We start from the raw sequence: 22,713 nt of genomic DNA on the forward strand, positions 1-22,713 counted from the left end.
ATTCGGTACTATTCCTGAGTTTACAGATTCATTAAAAATTCTTGCTAATGGGCTTGCAATTTCAGGTGCCAATTCCTTTAATATTCTTGGATGAAGATTATCTGGGCCCCCCGATTTAGTCCCATTAAGTTGTTTCAGTTTCGCTTCTACCTCTGATATGGTAATATCTACCTCTATATCCTCCTTCCCATTTGTCATGCTACCATTATCCCCAGATCCTCTTTAGCCTTATTAAAGACTGAGGCAAAGTATTTGTTTAGATATTGGGCCATGCCTAGATTATCTTTAACCTCCACTCCATCCTCAGTGTTAAGCGGCCCCACTTCTTCCTTCTTAGTTTTCTTCTTATTTATATGGCTATAGAACCTTTTACTATTGGTTTTAATTCCCTTTGCAAGGTCCAACTCTACTCGACTTTTAGCCTGTCTCACTTGATCCCTACATGTTCTGACCTCAATTAGGTAGCTTTCCTTGCTGATCCATCCCATCTTCCACTCCCTGTATGCTTTCTGCTTCTTCTTAATCACCTCTCTAAGATGCTTGCTCATCCAGCTTGGTATACAACTTCTTCCTATGAATTTTTTCCCCTTTCTTGGGATACAGGCTTCCGATAGCTTCTGCAGTTTTGATTTAAAGTAATCCCAGGCCTCCTCTACCTTTAGATCCATAAGTTCTTCAGTCCAATCCACTTCCTGAACTAATTTCCTTAATTTTTGAAAGTCAGCCCTTTTGAAATCAAAAACCCTAGTTGCAGATTTATTTTTGTTAATCCTTCCATTTAGTTTGAACTGAATTAGCTCATGATCACTTGAGCCAAGATTGTCCCCTACAACCATTTCTTCTATGAGGTCCTCGCTACTCACCAAAATTAAATCTAAAATGGCATCCCCTCTAGTCGGTTCAGCAACTACTTGATGAAGGAATCCATCAGCTATCGCATCTAGGAAAATCTGAGCCCTATTATTATTACTAGCACTGGTCCTCCAGTCTATATCTGGGAAGTTAGTCTCCCATGATCACGCAGTTTCCATTAATATTTACTTTATTAGAGACATTATGAACTCGTATCCTCACTCCTCATGGCTACTGAACTTCTCTCAGTACCAAAACCTTGATCTCCAGACTACCATCCTCCAATATCACAGTACTCTGCACCATTTTCTGCAGGTGATCCTTTCTTTGGCTGAAGAAGGATGAAGGAGACTTCCAGTCAGTCTCCGATTTCTGCTCAGGGTTCTCCAGCAAGAAGTGAACTCTCTCCTTCAATTAGGAACAATGGAACCGGTTCCTTCTCCTAACAGTGGCAAGGGATTTTACTTGAAGTATTTCCTAGTGCCAAAGAAGGATGGAGACTGATCTTAAATCTAAGACTTCTAAACACATTTGTAAAGTCTCAAAAGTTCAGGATGGTGTCTGCTATACTTCCTTCATTAGAGAAAGGGGCTGGTTTTCGGCATTCAACCTGCCTGTTTCCATATAACGATACGTGCACTGCATAGAGAATATCTATGCTTCACTATAATACAGTATCATTTTCAACACCAAGTACTTCCCTTTGGCCTTTCCTCAACCTCAAGTGTGTTCTCAAAAGTCGTGGCAGTAGTCATTGCTTAACTCAGGCAGGAAGCATTCTAGTCTTCCTGTACCTCAATGACTGGCTACACAAGGGCTGTACCTGTGAAGCAGTTCTGTCTTCCACTCACATATCCTCTCGCTCTGTTGCAGGAGTTGGGTCTGCAGCTGAATGTAAAAACATCCATATTAATCTCTGTATGGAAGATACAGTTTATAGGGGCATATTTGGACTTGTTAACAGCCAGATCCTACTTTCCCTTAGACAGATTTGTAATCTTGTCAGATCTGATATGAGCAATTATGGGGAGCCCTTGAACCACAATGAGAAGCTGTCTTCAACTCCTGCGACACATGACAGCTTGCACCTTAGTGACAGATCAAACAAGTCTATGTCTCTGCTGCTTCCAGAGTTGGTTCGGAACGATCTATTCTCCAGTCAGACAGATTATGGTTCCTCTTCAAATGAGAAACTCCTTAGACCTGTGGACAGATCAACTCAACATCTGTGCTGGTATACCTTTCTGTTGCAAAGTCCACCCCATCAGTGATTTCAACTCAAGAACTAAATTGGTCCATAGGATCTAAACTATTACTAAGTAAGCAAAACCTGAGGGAAAGCAATTATCATTCAGACTGTTTAAATGCTTTGGGCCAAAATCTGCTTTGTCTTATGCAGATGCTACTCTCACTGAATCTATAGAGAGTTGCATATTTGTAAATGACAACAAAATCTAGGCGTTTTGTTTTTTAATAAAATCTGTGTAGCGGAAACACTTAACTAAACAGTGGGGAATTAAGATCTCTTTAGGGATTCAACAACTTCACCATGTAAAATGTAGTTCCCCAAGAGAAGATGTGTTGAATATGAAACTAATACCACACTTAATCATAGCAAAAGGCTAGCTGAAGTTTATCAAAGTCTTATTGTTCTGGAAACAACTGAAAATCTTTCGTAAGTAGCTTTTCTTTTAAGTTTTGCAGCACTCAATGGCTTTGGATTGGTCAGAAATAACATGAGATTTTTTTTTCTTGTAGTGTTTTATTTCCAACAGAAACAAAAATTTGAAATTAAAAGACAAGAAATTAACCATACTCTTTTGAACCTTAAAGGTTTACTTTGAGTTTGGGAAGCTGATTTTTTTTATCAGTTCTCATTCCATGCAAACATATTTTGGGAACCTGTTACCAGTTAGGTATGCTTAATCTGTACACTGCAATGAAAATTCAGAGCAACATAAATGAAGGGGCCCAATCTGCTCTCTTTATTGGGACAAAACTCCCATTGAAGTTAATGAGCATTCTTGCTACGGTAGTGACTACAAGATCCAGTCCCAAAATCTACATGAAAAATCAAAGCATAATAATGGAAAAAGAACTTTAGTTTCTACCACACTGAAGCTTTTTGAAAATCTGGCCACTTATTTCAGTGCAAGACCAACAGATCTAGCAAACATAGTTTGCTTATCAAATATTCATAATGAAAATCCACAATGATTTGCACACCAACAGTTATTTTTAGGAGTTATTCTGGACTAACAACTGTATTTGAAGAGTTATAAGTCAAATTATTAACTATGATTTATTAGCACACGAAGGGAGAAAAGGGAGTCAAAAAAATCCACTTCCTACTTGGTAGCTAGAGGAGACCTGTCAAACAGCAACGTGTCTTGTATTTTGCTAAAAGTGCATCTTGCACATTACTCCATTAAGCCAGGGATGCATAAAGCAGCAGGTAGAAAGGCAAACAGCTGAGCAAAAGAAGGCCAGCTTTGAAGGACTAGTGCTCAGCTTTACTCAGCTGAAAGTTGTTCATGGTTATCTTGTATACCGGGGGAAAAAACACATCAGCAATAGCTTGGTGGATGTTTTTGCAGTTATTATAAATTTCTAATGAGCCTCAGACTGAGCGGGACAGACACCAGGATCTTCACGGGTGCTGAACACACTAAATTCCCATTAACTTCATTGGCAGGTGTAGGTGTTCACCTCCTCTAAAAATCATGTGATAAGATAAAGCAGTCAATTTGCAGGTCATAAGTGTTAGAGGATTTCTTTTTATGTAAACAATTTGCTATCTGAAAAGATTTGTATTTGAACACACATTCCCTTTTGTAGTTCCACATCACAGTCTCAAGAAGAACATGATCCCTCATAGGGGCTTACATTATAACATGAATTATGTTGTTGCACTTACACCTGGTGATGCTGGATGTGAGGAATCACAAATGATGACCACTGGATAGAGGGGGATAGAATAAAGATGGGATCAAGTCACAAAGTTTGGGTGTGAATTTGCAACACAACACCCTTTCCCCCCCCCAAAAAAATTTAGAGATGGTTAGATCTGGGTTTGGCCCATAACAAAGGTCTGGTTTGGGATTCTGGAGTGTTTGATTTGGGGGAGTTCGGCCCCCTCCCCCCCACAATGTATCCTTTGTGTGTATATATTTCTTTCTTCTTGTATATGTATGGGGGGGAGGGTGCACGCTAAAGAAGGAACTAAATCTACTTTTTTTTCCTACCACTATATATTACTAATTTTGGATGTGTAGGAATAAAGCTTCATTCAGAACTGAACCAGTTCAGCAGAAATGCAGGGGCAGTGAGCAGATGACCATGAAGTGTTTAAACCAGGGGCAAATTTGGTTGTTTTTGTTCAAGTACACTTGCTAATTACTATAAAACAGACACAAGAAATGAACATTTTTACATAAATCCCTACATGTAGGGCTTATATTAAACAAAAATCCATGGAAACCACAGTTTCCTTTTCTGTGGTTTGCAAAGAATAGAGATTTTTTTTTCCAGATTTTCTGGGAAGAGACTGCTTTCTGTGATGTGACACTTTCAGCAACTCTGTGTCATCTCAGGTAACCATGCAGCCTGAGGAAAAGTTGAAGGAGGAAGAAATTACTGGAAAGACATTGGAGAAAACATGCTCTTTAAACCAGTTACCATTTCAAAAGGATACTTTATTTAAATATTCATGTTACCCGTTCAGGAAGTCTGCACAATTCAAGGCTGCATGTGTAATTTTATGGTTAAGTATTAGGTCTGGATAGTGGTGGTGGTTTACAGATGTATCCCTTCTTACATAAGAACATAAGAATGGCCACACTGGGTCAGACCAAAGGTCCATCTAGCCCAGTATCCAGTCTTCCGACAGTGGCCAATACCAGGTACCCCAGAAGGAATTAACAGAACAGCTAATCATCAAGTGATCCATCCCGTTGCCCATTCCCAGCTTCTGGCAAACAGAGGCTAGGGACTATCCCTGCCCATCCTGGCAAACAGTCATTGATCGAGCTATCCTCCATGAATTTAACTAGTTCTTTTTTGAACCCTGTTATAGTCTTGGCCTTCACAACTTCCTCTGGCAAGGAGTTCCACATGTTAAAATGCTTCAGCGGCACAGCTGCACCACTTCAGTGAACATGCTACTTTGCTGACGGGAGAGCTTCTCCCGTTGGCATAGTTAATCCACCTCTGTGAGAAGCAGTAGCTATGTCAATGAGAGAAGCCCTCCCGTCGACATAGCGCTGTCTACACCCGGGGGTTAGGTTGGTATAACTGCATCGCTCAGGGATGTGGATTTTTCATACCTATGTGGCATAGTTATACTGAGGTAAATCTGTAGTGTAGAGCGGACTAAAAGTTAAGATTTTTAATTTGCTGAATGCCCTTCTTACTAAAGTTATTTGTGAGCATTCAGCAACTGTTGGTCCTGTCCAGTTTTGTTTGTTGTTAGAGTACAGCATCACGGAGTTAGAACTCCAGGCTTTGTCACAGTTAACCTGGGTGGCCACGTGAAACTCACTTAACCACTCTGTGCCTCAGTTTCCCTGTCTGTAAAATGGGAATAATAATAATTCCCTCATGGGGACATTGTGAAGCTTTCATTAAGCACATTTCAGAGTAGCAGCCGTGTTAGTCTGTATTCGCAAAAAGAAAAGGAGTACTTGTGGCACCAGTCTCTAAGGTGCCACAAGTACTCCTTTTCATTAAGCACATTGAGAACTTTATATGAAAGCTGTATATATAGAGATATATGCTAAAAAAATGTTAATAGAACAATATTAAATTTGCAATGTCAAGCACTCAAAAGTTAGCAAATGCCAGAATTAAGGTTGCCCCACAGCCTCAGTTTGGCCCCCTTGTATGTATGGATTATGGTACAGTCTTTAATTACATGATCCACAGAGGTCCTGTAGAAAAAAAAGTATGGGATTATGCAAAAAAACTATCTCATAATGCATACACTCTAGTGAGAGAGAGAGAGAGAGAGAGAGAGAGAGAGAGAGGCTTCCCTGCGCTCAGTTCCTGTGCCCAGCCACACTCTGGCGTGAAGCAGCTGTCACAGGGGAGATTCAGCTTTGCTCCTGTAGCCCTCAACTGGATGTAACATGCTTATTCACTCTGTTAGAGATGATGCATGAACAGTCCAGTCACACACTGGAGCTGTGTGGGGATAGAGTATGCTCGGATGGAATCTTCAAAGATTATAGCTGTTAAAAGTCAAAGAAGTCTCAAGTAAGCATGTGTGAATTGTAATTTTTCAAACCTTATTACTTGGCCAGATATGGGCAGAGCAAAGGGCACGTCCCTGACACAAAGGCTTCCTTCTACCTGCAAAATTTCAAGTCCCTGCTCTAAAGCATAGAGTGCTAGAGGAGTTTGAAAAAAAAAAGGCTGTCAGCTTTTTTTAACATGGGTAAAACAATTTGATTATACTTTTCATTTGATTTGATTATTCCCTACCTTTGTTCTTGGAAATGGTTGAATCATTTTGACTGAAATTTTGAAACACAAAAAATAAGTCTGACACCCTGCATGTAAAATTTCAGCCCAACCTGTTTAAGTGTGGCAAAGTTATAGCTGAAAACAAACAAACATACAAACTAGAGTTAATTGAAACCAGGTCTTGTAATGGGAAGTGTCAGGCAACCTTAGCAATAGGTGATGCTATGAGCCCCGCCTGTAACATAAGGAAGTATTACAGTAATTCTAATGGTATTTTTTTAATTTGTTTTACATTTGCCCCCACGTTAAGGACCAACCTTTTCTGCACAAATCCAGTCTTTTGTTGGTCTCTCACAAAAATTCAAAACTGATCTCAAGTCTAAATTTCACCTTCCATGAGTCATTGTACTAAGCCCAGTGCTCACGATTAGCTGAGTAAGCAGGTTTTCCAAGGATTTTTAACCTTTAGAATACTTAAGACTTGAAAACCGGAAGGAAACAGGACATCCAAAGATTCCCTGTGAGTACTAAGCTTTTCCTGCAAAGCCAGGGAACGTTTTCTACAAAGGTCAATTTTCATTAATAATTTCTGTTTATAGGAATTTGAAGTGTATTCAGCGATATTTGTCTATCAAGAAATATCCAAAACAAAGAGAAATGAAAGTGTAATTAACCAAAGTCATTGATGACATGGCCAACAATTGCTACATTATTAACCTATGCATTCCTCCTCCCCCACCCCACCATCTCTTTTTGTTGCATCTATCTGTCATCCCTTATTTTATACTTATGCTCTTCATAGCAGGGACTTCGGTTTTGTTAGCGCCTAGTATATTAGGGCGGTGATCTCTGATGGGGTGGGGGAGCGGCCCGAAGCACTAGAACAATACAAGTAATAACAATAGCAGCTGTGGGCAACAACAACAAAAATCATAGGTATTCTTGCAAAATAATGGTACATTTTAGGTCCATTCTTTTTGACTTTATGTAGACAAAACTCCCACATATTTGAATGTAGGAGTTTCACCCGTACTGGTGCATGTAATCAAGCTATTTGTGTACTTCCAGACTATCAAAGTTGACTAAAAAGTATGTTGAAAACATTCAGCTGTTCTATACCAGTCAAATGCAGTCAAGTGATTCATTACAGGAAAGTTTTAAATCCTCATATTTGTTTCTGCCCTTATCAAGTCATTTCCTATATTCATCCTTTCTGAAAATGTGGTGCCCTAGGACACAGAAGAACAATCTAAGGAGGAAGTGTGCTGCCCATTGCAGCGCTGCACCGTTTCCCATTGATCTTCCTGGTCTGTAAATAAAAAGCTGCAGTGAACAATAATAGGGTGACATTAGATGTTAGGATTGCACGTGGTGTTTTGTTTGAGAAATCTTGGGAAGTGAGTCAAACATATTCAGAGCTCTTGGTGATGCTAAATTTATCAGTATCAACTTGGTAATATTTAACAGCTGGGTTTTGATTTTTATAATCACTCAGCTGTAGGTGCCAGCTGTATTTTGAAGGTAACCCCTACACTTCCAATGAAGAAACAAAGTTGTGCCTGTGAAGTTAAGTTGGGCAGGGAACCAGGGGTCAATTTAATAAAGAAAAACCACTTCAGGTTTGTGTACAAGGGGCAGTGAAGAAACAGGCAGGGAGCAGTAATCCCCAAAGGGCCATCTGGGTCTTTGACCTGCAGTGCTGCATGCTGACAGGAGGAAGTAGATTGGGAGGCAGAGGAACAAAGCTATGTGTGTGTCAGCTGGAGAGGGAGGGGGGAAATTAAAAAAAAAAAAAAAAGTCAAATTCAAATGAGGTGGAGTCACCAGAGCATGAATGCACTGAATGGGCAGTCTGGCTGGGACACAAGCAGCAAAGCTAACAGGAACAATCAGTGAATTATTTTCCATCTGGATGGAGTGGACTCTGTCTTGTCTGTCTTTAGCTGAATGACTTGATTTAGAGCAACAGCCTGTTTCTCCCCCCCGCCTCCCTCGGTTGAGACTTGGAATCCTCTTTGCCGTAAGGGTTATTGCACTGGGGAAAGAAAATGGGAAGGCACTGCTGGGTTATATGGGGAGTATCTTTGCTGGAGTCTCTGCTTACTCGAGGAGCTAGCTTGCCTGCTGCTGCCCTCTCTTAAAGCGAAGAAAGAATGCAAAGAGATTGGTTCAGAAGAAGGGAGCTCCTTGTTGTTTCTTTCTCCCATAAAGTTTTCCACCACCCGAATCTCTGTCATGACTGCTTCCATAGGTAGGTTTTTGTTTTCCTCCTCTCCCTCTTGCTTTTCAGTTTGTCCCCTCTGTCCAAAAATGCATTTTGTGCAGCTTCTTTCATTGGCTAAATTCCTAAAACTGCGCAGCAGGCACTGAAATATGATCTCCGTGGTAGTGCACGTATGTATGTATGTATGTATGTATACATGTGAGTGGGGATGGGGGAAAGAGAGGGCTTTGGCATCTCTGGTTAAGCTATTCATTGTGAGACACTTCCTGTGAGTTTTCAGGCATTTGCAAGAGCTGGTGTGGATCGTATGGCGCTTATTACACACAGCATACTTCAAGATCTTTAGCAAACTGCCAAAAAACCCCAAACAAACAAAAACAAAACCAGAGGGTAGAGTTACGTCTTAAATGTACAGTCCTCTGTGGTGATATCTGGAGTCCACTGAGATAGTTGCAAAGTTTCATGACTGGAAATCCTTTGTCAATGTAAACAACAAACAATGGTCCATTAGAATCAATGGAGTAGCCCAGGGGAGTACAGATTAATTTTGTGCAACCAGTTTTTGGTCTAAACAGAAAAAACAGGGACTGTTTGGAACAGGGATAATTGCTGAGTACTTACAAAAACTTTGTCCAGACTGATTCCAAGCCCTCCCTCGAAGCTTCCCTAGCAAGATTATACTGGTGTTGAATTACTCTTCAAAGAAGTGAAAAGTGAGCTGACTTTTTAAAAAATATTACAAGTGCATAAACATAAGTGTAGATATTTTTCATCCTCTTTCCTGAATGAGTCACGTTACTTATTTATTCTTCTCTCTCATCATAAACAGAACAACAATTTGCTTCCACTCTTGATCAAAATGTTGATATAATTTTTCTGGCGTCAGCCATCTTTTCAATTAGATTTAGAGTTCTGTATAAAATGTTTTGTGTAACTATTTCTGGGCTTCCAATCTCAATTCTTCATTATGACACAGAGAAACCTTGATGTGCTTGGGCATTTGGTGCAACTGCTGGTTAGTGGTGTGAGGGGCATCACTGAGCAGAATTAGCCAAAACAAAAAAGGGCTTGCTCCTTCTGTCCTAACTTAAGCAAAACTTGTAGTTAGTCAATGGACGTTTTGCCTGTATAAGGACTGCAGGATCTTACCCAATGTAAACACAGAAGGAAGGAAAGATTGAATCACAGAATCTCAGACATTAGAAATAAGTAGAAAAGATCTGGTAGTTCATCTGGTCCATTTCCTTGCCAATGCAGAATTGTTCTTGTAGTATACAGGGCTAAATGTAAACTGAAATAAGGTATGCTTTTATTGTTTCACCCCTGAATTTTAAAAAGCAACCATTGAAAATCATTGCCTCCCTTTTTTAGGAGACCAACTGCAGAAACCCAGGTGGATTCATACAGAGCACACCAAAACTGTTGCCTCTTGAAAATGTAGCCCACAGTAGGCCTGATTCAGCTGTTTGTTTCTACCCAAGGAACCCCCCTGAAGTTAACAGGTTGCATGGAGTTGACCTGAGCAGAATTAGCCTGGATATTATACGGTACTTCACGTGGGCTGCTTGTTCATATATGAGAGAAGGATTACTATATTCCTTTTTTCCCCCCTAAGAATAGGGCAAGTTAATTCACAACTTTCTGAACACTTGAAGCACCGTTTCAGGGTTTTATGTGGTTCTGGCAGCTCTGAAGACATGTGGCAACATTTATATGGTGATGTGGTTCTATGTGAAGTTCCAATATACAATACAAAAGGATAAGAATGGAATGAGCCTGTCCTTTCTTAGAGTAGCTGGCTAGTTTGCTCTGCTGATTGGTGAAGATCTAGTGCAGGCATGTTAATAATGATCTTGTCTAATGTGTTTCTTAATCTCTACTCAAATACGAATAATCTTCCCTGAATTAAAAACAGTGTGTTACTGATTTTGTTTTTGCACTGTAGACTGGCAGCTGCTCAAGTGGCCCTCTCCTAATGAGGAGTGCTATAGTAAACATCACATTTGACATCTAAGGAGTGACCTGGCAACTCGGGGAGATTCCTTGGCAAATGACTGCATTCCTAAAACAGCCAGGCTGCACTTAAGTTAATAGCTGAGCATCTGCAAGCCTCCTTCCAAGTTCCTGAGCAGACGGCGTGCAGCTGATTGTTTCAGCTTCTGGGCAGGAATTTTTGTAATATATATAGTATGTTTGGGCAAAAACTAAAATTAGCGACTTTAGTGAAAGTATGCTATAGTGCTTGATGCTTTAAAGATGCTGTGCTTCGGATCATACATTTCATTTGTATTTATTTTAGTCGACATAATATAGTTCATGGTATTGTGGTATTTTAGTCTAAATCTATAGTACAGTAGGTCAAGTAATTGTGATTTACAAGAAAGTTAAACAATGTAAGTAGTGTATCTTCTACATTTATCAGTGTTAGGTTTATTTAATCAATGGAAAAGTTGGATTGAAAACTGTTCAAGGCAGGACTATTGGGGGGCAGGGTTTCATCTTTGTGAGGGTGCTCAAACTAGTGCAGACAGGGACTGAGGAGGAAGGCAATGCATTCTCTGATCCTGGGGCCACCGAGGGCCATACAGGTTAGAGCAGCATCAGAGCCTGCTCTAACTTGGTCCTGGCTGGTATCAGTCCGATAGGCCATTACAGCACCCAGGAATAACTGGGGAATAGGAGTGCCCCGACTACACCCACTCTTTCTCTAAGCCTTCCCCCCTTTCACTAGAGGTTCATGCGGAAGGTGACACAGAACCATCTTATGCTGGCTCTGCACTATGCCAAGACCATTTCTTTGAGGGACCCTACAGCCCCCTTTGTGGCATAAGGCAGAGGTGACTATAGCCCCCATGACTTTGTTTGGAACATTCCTAGCAGTTTAGGCACTTCTAGACTGCCACAGACAGTAAATAATAACATGAAGTCAAAGATCTTTACTACAGGAGGTCTTGCTAGAGCAATGAGGTTACTTTGTGGCTATTAAACCTGTGTTTCCCATGGTTCTCCTAGTTTTGCTGGCCCTTGTGAGGAGACGGATGTGCATCACACAGGGGTGTTTCATTCCTTGGGGCAGGGCTTGCAGTTAGCTTTAAATCTTTCTTTTCACAAGTAACTTTGAATTTGGCATTAAAAAAAGAAGGAAAGAAGTACTCTGGAGCTACTTAATTCTGATGCTAATCCTGGTATGCAAGGATCAAGAGAGGTATTGTTTCTCTGATCTAGGGTCTGATTGCCCTTCTGACAGGTAAAACATGGTGGAAGGGGAAAGTTACTTAAAAACAATAAAAAAAAAACAAACCCACAGTGGACATCCTGGGTGGTGACTTATCACCCTCTGTGAAAGTACATATGCAATCATGCAGAAGGATTTGAGGCTATTCATGAAAAACACTGGATTCCAGATTAGAGCAACAGAGAATAGAGCTATTCTCACAAACCCCCCATACAGAGAAAACCGGAAACCTCCCTCCTGGTAGCATAGCTTCAGCTCCTGAAGGTGCATTGCAATCCCCTCCACACATGGTAAATTCTTGTCTGACTAACATTACCTATGCAGGTTTCAGAGTAGCAGCTGTGTTAGTCTGTATCCGCAAAAAGAAAAGGAGTACTTGTCTAAGGTGCCTTTTCTTATTACCTATGCAGTGTTTCTCAAATTCGGCCACCTTAGCCACATGCAGCCACCAGGGGCTTTTCTTGTGGCCACAGCCTCCTGGGGAGGGGGGGCAAAGTAGTGGCCCCTCCCCCTCTCTGTTGCTCCTGGATGCCCTGCCTTGGTGTTGGTTGCTGGGGACTCCAGCAGGGGTTGGACTCTGCCCCCATCTGGAGACACCTGGGACACAATGCTGGAGGAACAGGTACCCAGTGGAAGTGGGGATCAGGCTTTGGGCTTTAACCCTGGGATGGCAGGCTCTGGCTGTGGGGCTTTGGGCTCCAGTCCCTGGCTCCGGCTGTGCAGCTTCAGACTTCAGCTCCCCGCTGCCTCCTGTAGCACCCCCATCCAGGGCTTAATTTATCCCCACGCTTGCCAGGGCTGAATAAGTCCGCTGTGATGTGGTACTTGTATGTTTGTTAATATCACTTTTCACAATGGACTTACTAGGTAGCAATAAATAAATTACGACGATTTGGATGTGTATAGGTGCATATTTATTTTTCCTAAAGCTAATTACATATTTTAGGAAAAAGTGTGAGAGCAGTCACCAGCAAGAGTTGGTGGCCACACTCTGAGGCCACAAAAATATTTGTCCTGAAAAGGCCTGACCTATGGCATCTTACAGCTATTAGGAGAAGCATGACGCAACGAGCAGCTTCTCACTAAGGCCTTTCATACACTACAGTTTTATCAACAAAAGTCAGCTTTCGCTGACAAAACAGTGGAGTTGTACACACTGAAATGCTCCTCCCGCCGATGTAACTCCCCTGCTACGCTGATATAAAACCACCCCAACAAGCCTCATAGGGCTTTTTGTGATATAGAGTGATGCAGCGTCAGCATAGACCAGGGGTTCTCAGTCTGCTTGCAGCCCAGTTAGCACACAGCTGCAGTCCAGCTCAGCTGTGTGCTAAAGGCCGCCTGCATGCCTTGAGTCCCGGGTTCCCAGCTGCACAGCGCGGGGGTGTCCGAGCCCGCTGCCAGTGCAGAGAGGTCCAGTCGGGCTGTCCCGCCATGCTGGGTGAGCTCTGGGGTCTAGGGCAGCGACGTGGCTGGGGGACAGGGCGAGAAGCCGCCCCGCCCCATGTGGCAGAAGTCTGGGGCAGCCGCCCAGCCCTGTAAGCTCTGGGGTCCAGGTCCGGGGCAGCCAACCAACCCCACTTGGCAGAGTGCGCAGGGTTCCCTGCCCCGCTGCCTGATGCGGAGGGGTTTGGCCGCGGGGTCGGGGACGAGCAGCCAGCCCACTCACCCCGCGTGGTGGGGATGTAGGGCAGCCGACTGGCCACATGAGCTCGGGGACTGGGGTGGGCAGCCAGCCACCTGGCATAGCAAGGGTCAGAGCTGCCGCTGCCCTGTCACCCGGCACCTGCAGCCCATGTAACACGTTGTGGCCCGCACCTGCAGCCCACAATGTGCAATCAGTTGAGAACCACTGGCATAGATACTAGGCTTGGTGTGCGGCCCACAATGTGCAGTCAGTTGAGAACGACTGGCATAGACACTAGGCTTGGTTATGTCACCCTAATTGGTTTCCAGGCCACAATGCCCATCCTGACAACTGGTCAGCAGTTTGAACTCTGCTACCCTGAAGGAACACAGGTATGCGCTCCTTCCCCTTTTAAAGGCCCAGGAATATTTGAAATCCTTATACCTGTTTCCTCGGCCTGGACAGTTCACACAATATCTTCCCAGCTGACCATGCTGGCTTTCCGCAACGAACGCGCTCCCGCCTGGAATACATTGGAGCTGATGGATCTGCTGGGTCTCTGGGGAGAGAAGGCTGTCCAGTCTCAGTTTCACTCCAGCCGTAGGAACTTTGATTCCTCCGGGCTGATCACTAGTGGCATGCAAGAGAAGGGGCATGAAAGGGACACCCAGCAGTGCCATGCTAAGGGATCAAGGAGCTGAGGCTGGCGTACCAGAAGACAAGGGAAACCTATCATTGCTCTAGTGTGGCACCGGAGACATGCCATCCTCTACGGTAACCCCACCTCCACCACCAAGAGCCTCATGAATACTTCTGGGGGGACTGGAGCCAGCAACCAGCAGACTCAACCCTGAAGGCAAAGTAGTGGAGGAGGAAGTGGAGCTGGAGGACGATGCGGAGTACACGGCAGAGTCATCCAGTGGCATGGCAAGTCAGGACCTCTTTTCCACTCGGAAGGGATCTAGTCAATCCCGGCTTTCCACTCTGGCATACGTGATGCAGGAGAGGGGAGCTCCGGTAAGTGCTCACTTTGTTTGATGCTACATGGTGTGTGGAAATCGAGCTCTCATTTATTGTGTTATATGGTAGAGAAGAGATAATGGACAGAAATTAACAACAGAGCCTATGCATCTTTGTAGTGGGGACCCGGCAGAAAAGTTTGTTAATGTACATGGGGATGACCCGAGAATTCTCCATAGAGATCTCCAGGAAACTGATACTCTGCTGCAGGTTTCTTGGGAGATCTGCCTTCTTTCTCTCCCTGCTGTAGGAAACTTTGCCATGCCACACGGCAATTATTTCTGCAGAGACCAGAGTGGCATACAGGCAAGCAGCTTATGAAGCCGGTCTGAAGCCACACGAATGCAGAAGAGGTACTGTTGCATCCCTTAGGAATGAGATATTAAGTTAGATTACCCTAGCCTATGAAAAAGGGTGCCAATATGCAGAATAGTCTTCCTAGGCATTTGTAGTAACCCCCTTCGCAAACCACCTAGACCCTTTGTCCCTTCTTGGAAATTTCCCCTCTTCCCCCCGAACTCGCCATGTGTGGGGCTGACCTTTGTGCTAGCCAAGGGACAGTGAGAAAGAGGTGTGTGTAAATTTTGTGATTCACGACTGTGAGCACACTCACAATACTGTGTCTGTTCACTGTTTCTTTGGTTTCTGCAGATGTGCCCTTGAGGACCCACTCCTCCACACCGGTGGAGCCCCTCAGTCAGAGAAGGTGATGAATCAGAAGGAGTAAGGAGGACATGCTTTGTAAAGTGCTGCAGTCAACAGATACAGCAGATAGTGAAACAAGAGCGTGGAGGGAGACAGCTAATGAAAAATTCAGGGTGGATAGCCTGGAAAGGAGATAAGGGCAGGAGTGGATGATAGATGGGCAGAAGCAGAAGATAAAGCTACTGAAGGGCTAGACAGAGATGCTCAAGTCCCACATCATGCTGCAGTCAGATCACATCCATGCATGGGTCATTCTACAGCCAATACAAAACTCTGTTCCATGCCCTCCCCAAACTCCCCCACCACATTCCGCGCATGTTCTCGGTCCCTCACAGAACCCCTTCCACTCCCCCCCAGGTACTGATTTCACAACGAAAGTTGCAGTTACTCTCAGCTGTGAGAGCCGTAACCAAGAGACCGTTCCTCATTTCCATGTCCCCTGTTTGACAAAACATTTATATTATGTCCTGTTGTTAAACTTTATTCTTTGATACAAATTGACTCTTTATTTGTATCATATAAACATAAGCCACAGGAGCAAGGAGTAGGCAGGGTCTCCAGGATCACTATGGATATTTCAGCATCCCCCATTGGAATCTTCTGGTCTGGAAAGAAAGTCCCAGCATGTAGCTTCCTCTACAACCCAGTGTTCCAAAAGATGCATTCATCATGCCCCTACTCTGAGCACCTCACATTGATGTCAGTGAAGCAGTCCCGGTGATCCACCAGTGCCTTGAAGACCATGGAGAAGTAGCCCTTTTGGTTGACGTACTGTGTCGCAAGATGCTCTGGGGCCAAAATTGGGATATGTGTTCCATCTATTGCCCTGCCGCAGTTAGGGAATCCCATTGTATCAAAGTCATCAATTATTTCTTGCATATTTCTGAAAGTCACAGTCCTTTGTAAGAGGAGGCGATTAATGGCCCTACATACTTGCATCACTGCAGCCCCCACAGTGGACTTTCCAACTCCAAACTGATTTGCAACTGACTGCTAGCAGTCTGGAGTTGCCAGCTTCCACACAGCGATCTCCACTCGCTTTTCAACAGTGAGGACAGCTCTCATTCTGCTGTCCTTGCACAGCAGTGCTGGGGAGAGCTCCGCATACAGTTCCAAGAAGGTGGATTTGCGCATCTGAAAGTTCTGTAGCCAGTGCTGGTTATCCCATACATGTATCACAATGCAATCCCACCATTCAGTGCTTTTTTCCTGAGCCCAGTACCAAGGATCTTCCATGTGTAACTGTTCGGTGAATGCCAGCATCAATCTTGAATTGTTTGTTTCTGTGGTAGACAGCAGGGCAGGCACCACTGATTCATTCTCTGTTTCACAGCTCATGAAATACTGCAGGACCAGCCATATTGTGTTCATAAGTCTCATCGCCAGACTGCTCAGCAGTTCAGGAGCAGTGCTTTCAGGCAGAGATGAGGGGCACATAGTTTACAAGGGCTGTTGAAAAACAGCACGAAACAAAGTCAGAAGCCCATGGAATGATGAGATGGAAAGAACTGCATAATGGGATGGCAAGCACACCGCCATGATGCACCACGATCCATTTCCAGAGCTCCCAGCGGCAGAGGGTGGCAAGTTGCACAGTGGGATGGCTACCCACAATGCAATGCACACTCTCAATGCAAGAGCAACGACTGTGGATGCTCTCCACCGACACAAGGAGCGTTGTGTGGTCATGCACAACTGATGTCATTAAAATGTCTTATGATTGTCAACGTAACTTAAGTGAACTTAACTCTGTAATGTAGACATGGCCTAATTCTGGTTCCATCCATTATGCCCCCTCAGAATTTATGGGATTTGGCTGGAGGGATTTCTCATGGATTCAGAGGAAGAGGTAGCATGCTGCAGAGCCACGGTTTCCTCCCCACATCTCTCTGTAAAACTATCCTTCCACATTAGGCAGTCAATAAAGTTGTCAATTTAGAAATACTGGCCCCTAGTTTAATCCTCAAAGTTTGATTTGTTTAAAAAAAAAAAAAGCGCGAGTGAGAGTTCAAATCTTCCTATGAATTAGTAATGTTTACATGATATTTTTTGGGTAAGCAAAACTAGATCTTATACTCAAAAAAGAAAAGGAGTACTTGTGGCACCTTAGAGACTAACAAATTTATTTGAGCATAAGCTTTCGTGAGCTACAGCTCACTTCATCGGATGTATTCCCCGATGAAGTGAGCTGTAGCTCACGAAAGCTTATGCTCTAATAAATTTGTTAATCTCTAAGGTGCCACAAGTACTCCTTTTCTTTTTTGCGAATACAGACTAACACGGCTGCTACTCTGAAACCGAGATCTTATACTGAACTTCATGGCATTTCTCTGTTTTCGTTGTCTTAGGCAAGTGATATGTGAACAGTAAGCAAAGAGATAGTTACATTTATAGAGTATTTTACTCGTGAACACAGAGAAACCATTTGTTTGGGTAGGGGAGTGTTTTGGGTTGATCTTGTAGACTTCTAATTTTTTTTTCAAATTTTTTAAATAATAAAGTCAGATAAAGGCTAATCTTTCAGTTCTGCTGCTCTCATGATTTGAAGTATAAAATATCCGGCTACCATGTCATAAAATCTGACTTGTGTTTACGAGGTTATTGGGTGCTTGTTTTTTCTGCTAAGAATAAATAGTGTGATAAATTTACATACCTCATCCTAGCTGCTTCTATCACAAACTTACATACAGTAAGCTAAATACTGAGATGTTTACTCACTTGAATTTTATTCAGACAGTGGCAGCTTCACTGGGAGCCTAGCCTGAGAGAAAACTGAGCTAAGGATCTCAGGACTTGACCATCTAAAGGTTCCTATTTGGTTAGCATCCTGCCTGGTGATCATTTATAAGCCTTTCAGAAAACATTCAAAAACCAAAATTTCTGGGAAGGTAAAGAATAGGGAACAATTAACTTTATTATTGGGGACAAGGAGCAGGAAAATGCAGAAGTGTTCAAGTTCACGCATATCTTTTTTTTTAAACCACTGACCACACTGAGTAAATTAGCTGGTGTACTCTGTAGGAGAGGCATTTTGTTCAGATGTTGTTCTGTGTTTATGACATTTCCAACTAATGCATGAAAGCTGGCTGACAACAGCACTTCAGTCAGTCAGGGGGCTGTTTAGTCCTGAATGAAAGGTGGAAGCCACTTAAATGGGAAAAGATGACTCTTGAGCAACACATGTTATGCTGGAGAGGCTATAAAGCCATTCCCTGACAGCTTAAATTTTGAAAGAAAAGACCATATGCATCTTTTCTTAGAGCTGATTTGTCATTGTTTTCCATGCTATAAATATAGAAGAGGCCAAAGTCAATGGGGTTTACACCAGAGATTAATTTGGCACACTATGTCTTGTTGGGAAATGGAGCCAGAACACAGCTGGTGTAAATTAGCAAAGCTAATTACACCAGCTGAGGATCTGACCCATGAATCTGGCACAAACAAGAGACGCTTGCAGCATAGTCCAGTATGTTCTGATATTTGACATTCTGATGTTTGGCGGACAGGAAAGAAGATAGCAAAATAGGAAATGGCTCCAACAGAAGAACTTCAGAATAATAGTATCTGGTAATCTGCTGCCTTGTGAATGAGACAGCCTGTCTCTTCTAAGTGGATCTCCCCCTACCCACACACCTTTTCCATCCTATTTCCATTCATGCTACAGTCTTAATTCTGGTGTTCCCTGTGAGCTTTCTATGGGTTGCTAAGGAGCTGTTTAACTTCACAAAAAAACCAAGTCTTGCCAATTTTGTTTTTAGCACTGTATCAGCTTTCAGAAGAACTGTTATGGGAGGCGAAATCCTCTTGTCATTAATTCATTGTTTCTGCTGTTACGCTTTACAACGCAGCACAAGCTGGGTGAAGCAGAAATGTTAAATATAGGGCTGCCACTACACAGACACTCGGACCTGATGTACAGTACAGAGTTAGGGTGATGTGAGGCAGCTTACATTGAGCTCATTATGTCCGTGTCTGTACTACATCCTTGGTCCAAACCGGGCTGCCACCGGAGGTCCCGGCTCCGAGCCAGGCTGCTGCCCAGGCTCCCCACTCCCTGCTGGGAGCTCTAATGCCCCCTGGGCTCCAGACTCCCTGTTCTCCCCTAGGAGCCCAGCTGTACTGAGGCTACCCCCTCGCCACCAGGAGCTCAGGAGGCTGCTGGGCTTCCAGCGGGGAGCTGAGAGTCTGCGGGAAAGCCGTGCTCCTGGTGGAGAGCCAAAAGCCCAGGGGCAGGGCGCAGCCATGCTCCCAGTGTGGAGCCGAGAGCCATGCGGGGCAACTGAGTTCCCAGCAGGGAGCTGCAGGTGGAGCTGAGAGCCCCTCCCCCTTAAGTTGGTGGAAACACTCCTCGTGAGTATACACACCACCAACAGAACAAGGGTAGTATTGACACAAACTGCCGCAATAATGGTTCTAAGTCAACCTAACATAGGTCAACTTAAGTTTGTAGTGTAGACATGCCCCCAAACAATATTATAGATTTGTTTTCTGCTCACTTCCTTCACTTTGTCCAGTCCACTTGTCAAATTGCCACTTCCTAGATCTTCTCCAACTCTTATCTCCATGCTATGCACACCCAGCACTTGGAATCTTCCTCCTGTCTCACCTCCAAACATCTCCTTAAAGCACACAATTTCTAAAAGGCCTGCAAAAGCTAGTCTTTCCCTTCACTGAGGCATTAGCAAAATAGATGCTAGACAGTTCAGTTCCATACCATATGGAACTGAAACGATGCATGATGAACTTCACTATCCAAACACTTTCCTCCTTTTCCCTTTCCCCCAGCCTTTAGCAGTATCTTGTCTAGGTAGACGTTTGTCTTTCAATGAGATCCATTCAAGCATATCTGCCTCCTCTCTCTGGCCATTCCTCTTCTATTGATGCAGCCAGCTCCTTCTCATTTCTCTGGTGTAAGTACATCTCCTTCCTTCCCCAGTAGATTTTAAGGCTTAGAAGGGACCATTTTGATAATCTGGTTGGGCCTCTTGCGTAAAAGAGATTTGAGAATCTCACCCAGTTATCTCTGCATCAAACTTTTGTGTGAGCTGTGCCATATCTTTTTAGACAGATATTCAGTCTTGATTTAAAGACTTGCAGTGGTGGAGAATCCACCACATCCCTAGGTAAGTTGTTTTATTGGTTAATTTCAAACAGCAAATGGAGCTAATGTGCCCTGGCACTCCTGAATCCCTGCTATACCTTTCCTCCTCTATTATGGCATATTAAAAATAATTGGTAAGCATCACACATCAACACTTCAGCCCTGTCAAAGACTCCCACAAGAGGTTCAGACAATCCTTTGAAGTAATTTGTTGAATGAATAATAAAAATAGATCTTGGAGATGGAATGTGACCATCTGTAACCTTTTGGTCTCCTGGGTAAAGAAAAGTTGTGTCAGCAGAGAGATAGGAAACGCTGTCATAGAAATTCCTGAAATTCCCAGGTGTGGGAGGGAGACTTGAAGCCTACCATCTTCAAGTAATCTCCCCTGCCTTCCCTCTCCTTCCACGATTATCTCCACATGGCAGTTGTTGTGCTCAGCACATTGGCAGTGCCATTTGGGAGCTGGAGCCATCTGGAAAGCAAGCTGCAAATGATCTGAAGTCTGTGTGCTGAACACAGAGGAGTATTGTGCTCCTTTTTCAGACAGATTTCAAAGGGAAGAAGAAAGTCTGAGAATACTTCTCCAGTAACAGAAGGAGTATTGGGAGAAAGAAAAATATCAGCTCATGGAATGTGGCCTTTGTGCTTGGGAAGGGGAGTGTATTTTTTTTTTAAAGGAACACAAATGTCCACAAAAAAAAATGACTTTTACAGGGTACAGGATCTGATCAAACCTAGCTGCTCTTGTACACTCTTTATGTCCTAAATTTATTCTTTGTGCATGAGGGTTTGGCAGGAAATCTATCTAAAAGAATGGATTCATCAGATTGAATGTGAATAGTGGAAGAATAGAGCTACTGAACACATTTCCATGTGCCTTCAAAATGAAGCTATTGATACAGGGATATTCTGAGTAAATATCCTCTGACATGGTTTTCTGTGACTCTTTTATAAGGCTGTATTTTTGTATTTTATCTGATTGGATGGATGAAAGACGGATCAAGAAACGGACTTGACTGCCAAAACTTGCAAATTATCATACAGGGCTTCATATCCCTGTACAGTCCTTTAAAGCTGGAGGTAGTTTCATTGCTTAAGGTTGTAACCAATTCCCAGGATGCTTTAGGGCCATATATCTCCCATCCATTCAGCCTTTAGGCTGCGCCAGGGACATTTAGGCCTTCAGCCAGCCCAATTTCAGGGAAGCAGAGAGCTGGCATGGTTAGAGCCCTTTTCCCCACCACTCACCTCAGTTGTCTGCGCAGCTGAGGATCTGGCCTAGCTTTTTCAGTCACAAGAGGCCAGATTCTGCACCCATATTCATACTGAGTAGTACTGAAATGGACTATTCAAAGAGTTAAAGCATAAGGAATCTGCAGAATCTGGCTGAATCTGGCTGGGTTTTTTCTTTCCCCTATCATTGTGGGACCACGGCCTCAAAAAGCTGAGGTAGTGACAGCCCTGCTATTCAAATGCTGCTAGGATCACCACATCTTTTCAACTGGTCACTGGGTTGGGTTGAGTCACTATAGGTTGTTTAACAGAGAGAGATTTATAAGCAGTGCTGTTGTAGATTGAATGGTTTCAGTTTGAAGTATGGTTCTGCTCTGAAAAGTGACTGTGAAACACAGCACCTTCTTACACAGTAGATCTCCCAGTGTTGATTCAGAGTCATCACTTACACCTGTAACTCAAAGAACCCTACTACTTTTTTAGTTTTGGTAGCATTGCAGGGGCAATGTAGCTATGGGTAAGTACTGAATTCTGTTCTGGCTCACAAAGCAGCACAATTCTTATCTAAGTTCTAATTGTAAAGGTTTTGCTTATGGGTGATGTATAATAGTTTGGCTCTCAGATCCCAGGATGAGTTTGCAGGACTGGTAATTATGAAAACCATCTCTTTACTTGTAAGATGTGCAGATTTGACCTGAATTCATTGAGACACAATACATGAGATTCAATTTTTCAGTGTCATTTTTCTAAGTAGAACTGCACTGTAACTTGTCACTGTGCTAAGAGATATAGTGGCATAGATTCAGCAGGTGCACTTGATTAGAAGCACCAATGCATTGGGGTGAACAGATGCTATTATGATGTATCCTCAGGAGTATGGGAATCCACAGAATCTACAATACTGTATGGATGCGGGGTTCCTTGTGTTAAAAGGGTTAACAGCTGGTGCTGTGAGTGTAGACACCAAATCAGACAATAGTGGACACAGCCAGGATACTCAGCAGGCTTGTTTTTAATTGAATTATAAACAAAGCTGCTTTCATGGGAAGTGCTTAGTTTGCTACATTGGTATGGGGCAGGAGGGTAGTTGAACAGAGACCTCACTTTAGTCTTTGCTGGCGGGAGGGTCTGGTTTTCTACTGCCTTATGCTCGTGCCAAGTGGTTGTAAAATGCTACTTACATCAGGATAACGGTGCTTTACACCCACCAGTATGTCCTCGCTTTGCACAGGTGCAAATGACGGCTGAAG

General features: G+C 43.3%; 1 protein-coding gene and 1 long non-coding RNA gene across 20 annotated transcripts in view; both read left to right on the forward strand.

The window, feature by feature from the left end:
- TNS3 (tensin 3) overlaps window positions 1-22,713 on the forward strand; it is a 338,104-nt gene that overhangs the window by 284,870 nt on the left and 30,521 nt on the right. The gene's annotated exons all lie outside the window — the stretch shown is intronic.
- Window positions 7,393-16,433, forward strand: LOC122458866. The gene is made up of 3 exons (XR_006279166.1): window positions 7,393-8,566; window positions 13,867-14,774; window positions 15,073-16,433. It is a non-coding gene; the product is annotated as an uncharacterized LOC122458866 (long non-coding RNA).

This window comes from Dermochelys coriacea, chromosome 2, assembly GCF_009764565.3.
Source record: "Dermochelys coriacea isolate rDerCor1 chromosome 2, rDerCor1.pri.v4, whole genome shotgun sequence".
In the NCBI taxonomy this organism is placed as follows: Eukaryota; Metazoa; Chordata; order Testudines; family Dermochelyidae; genus Dermochelys; species Dermochelys coriacea.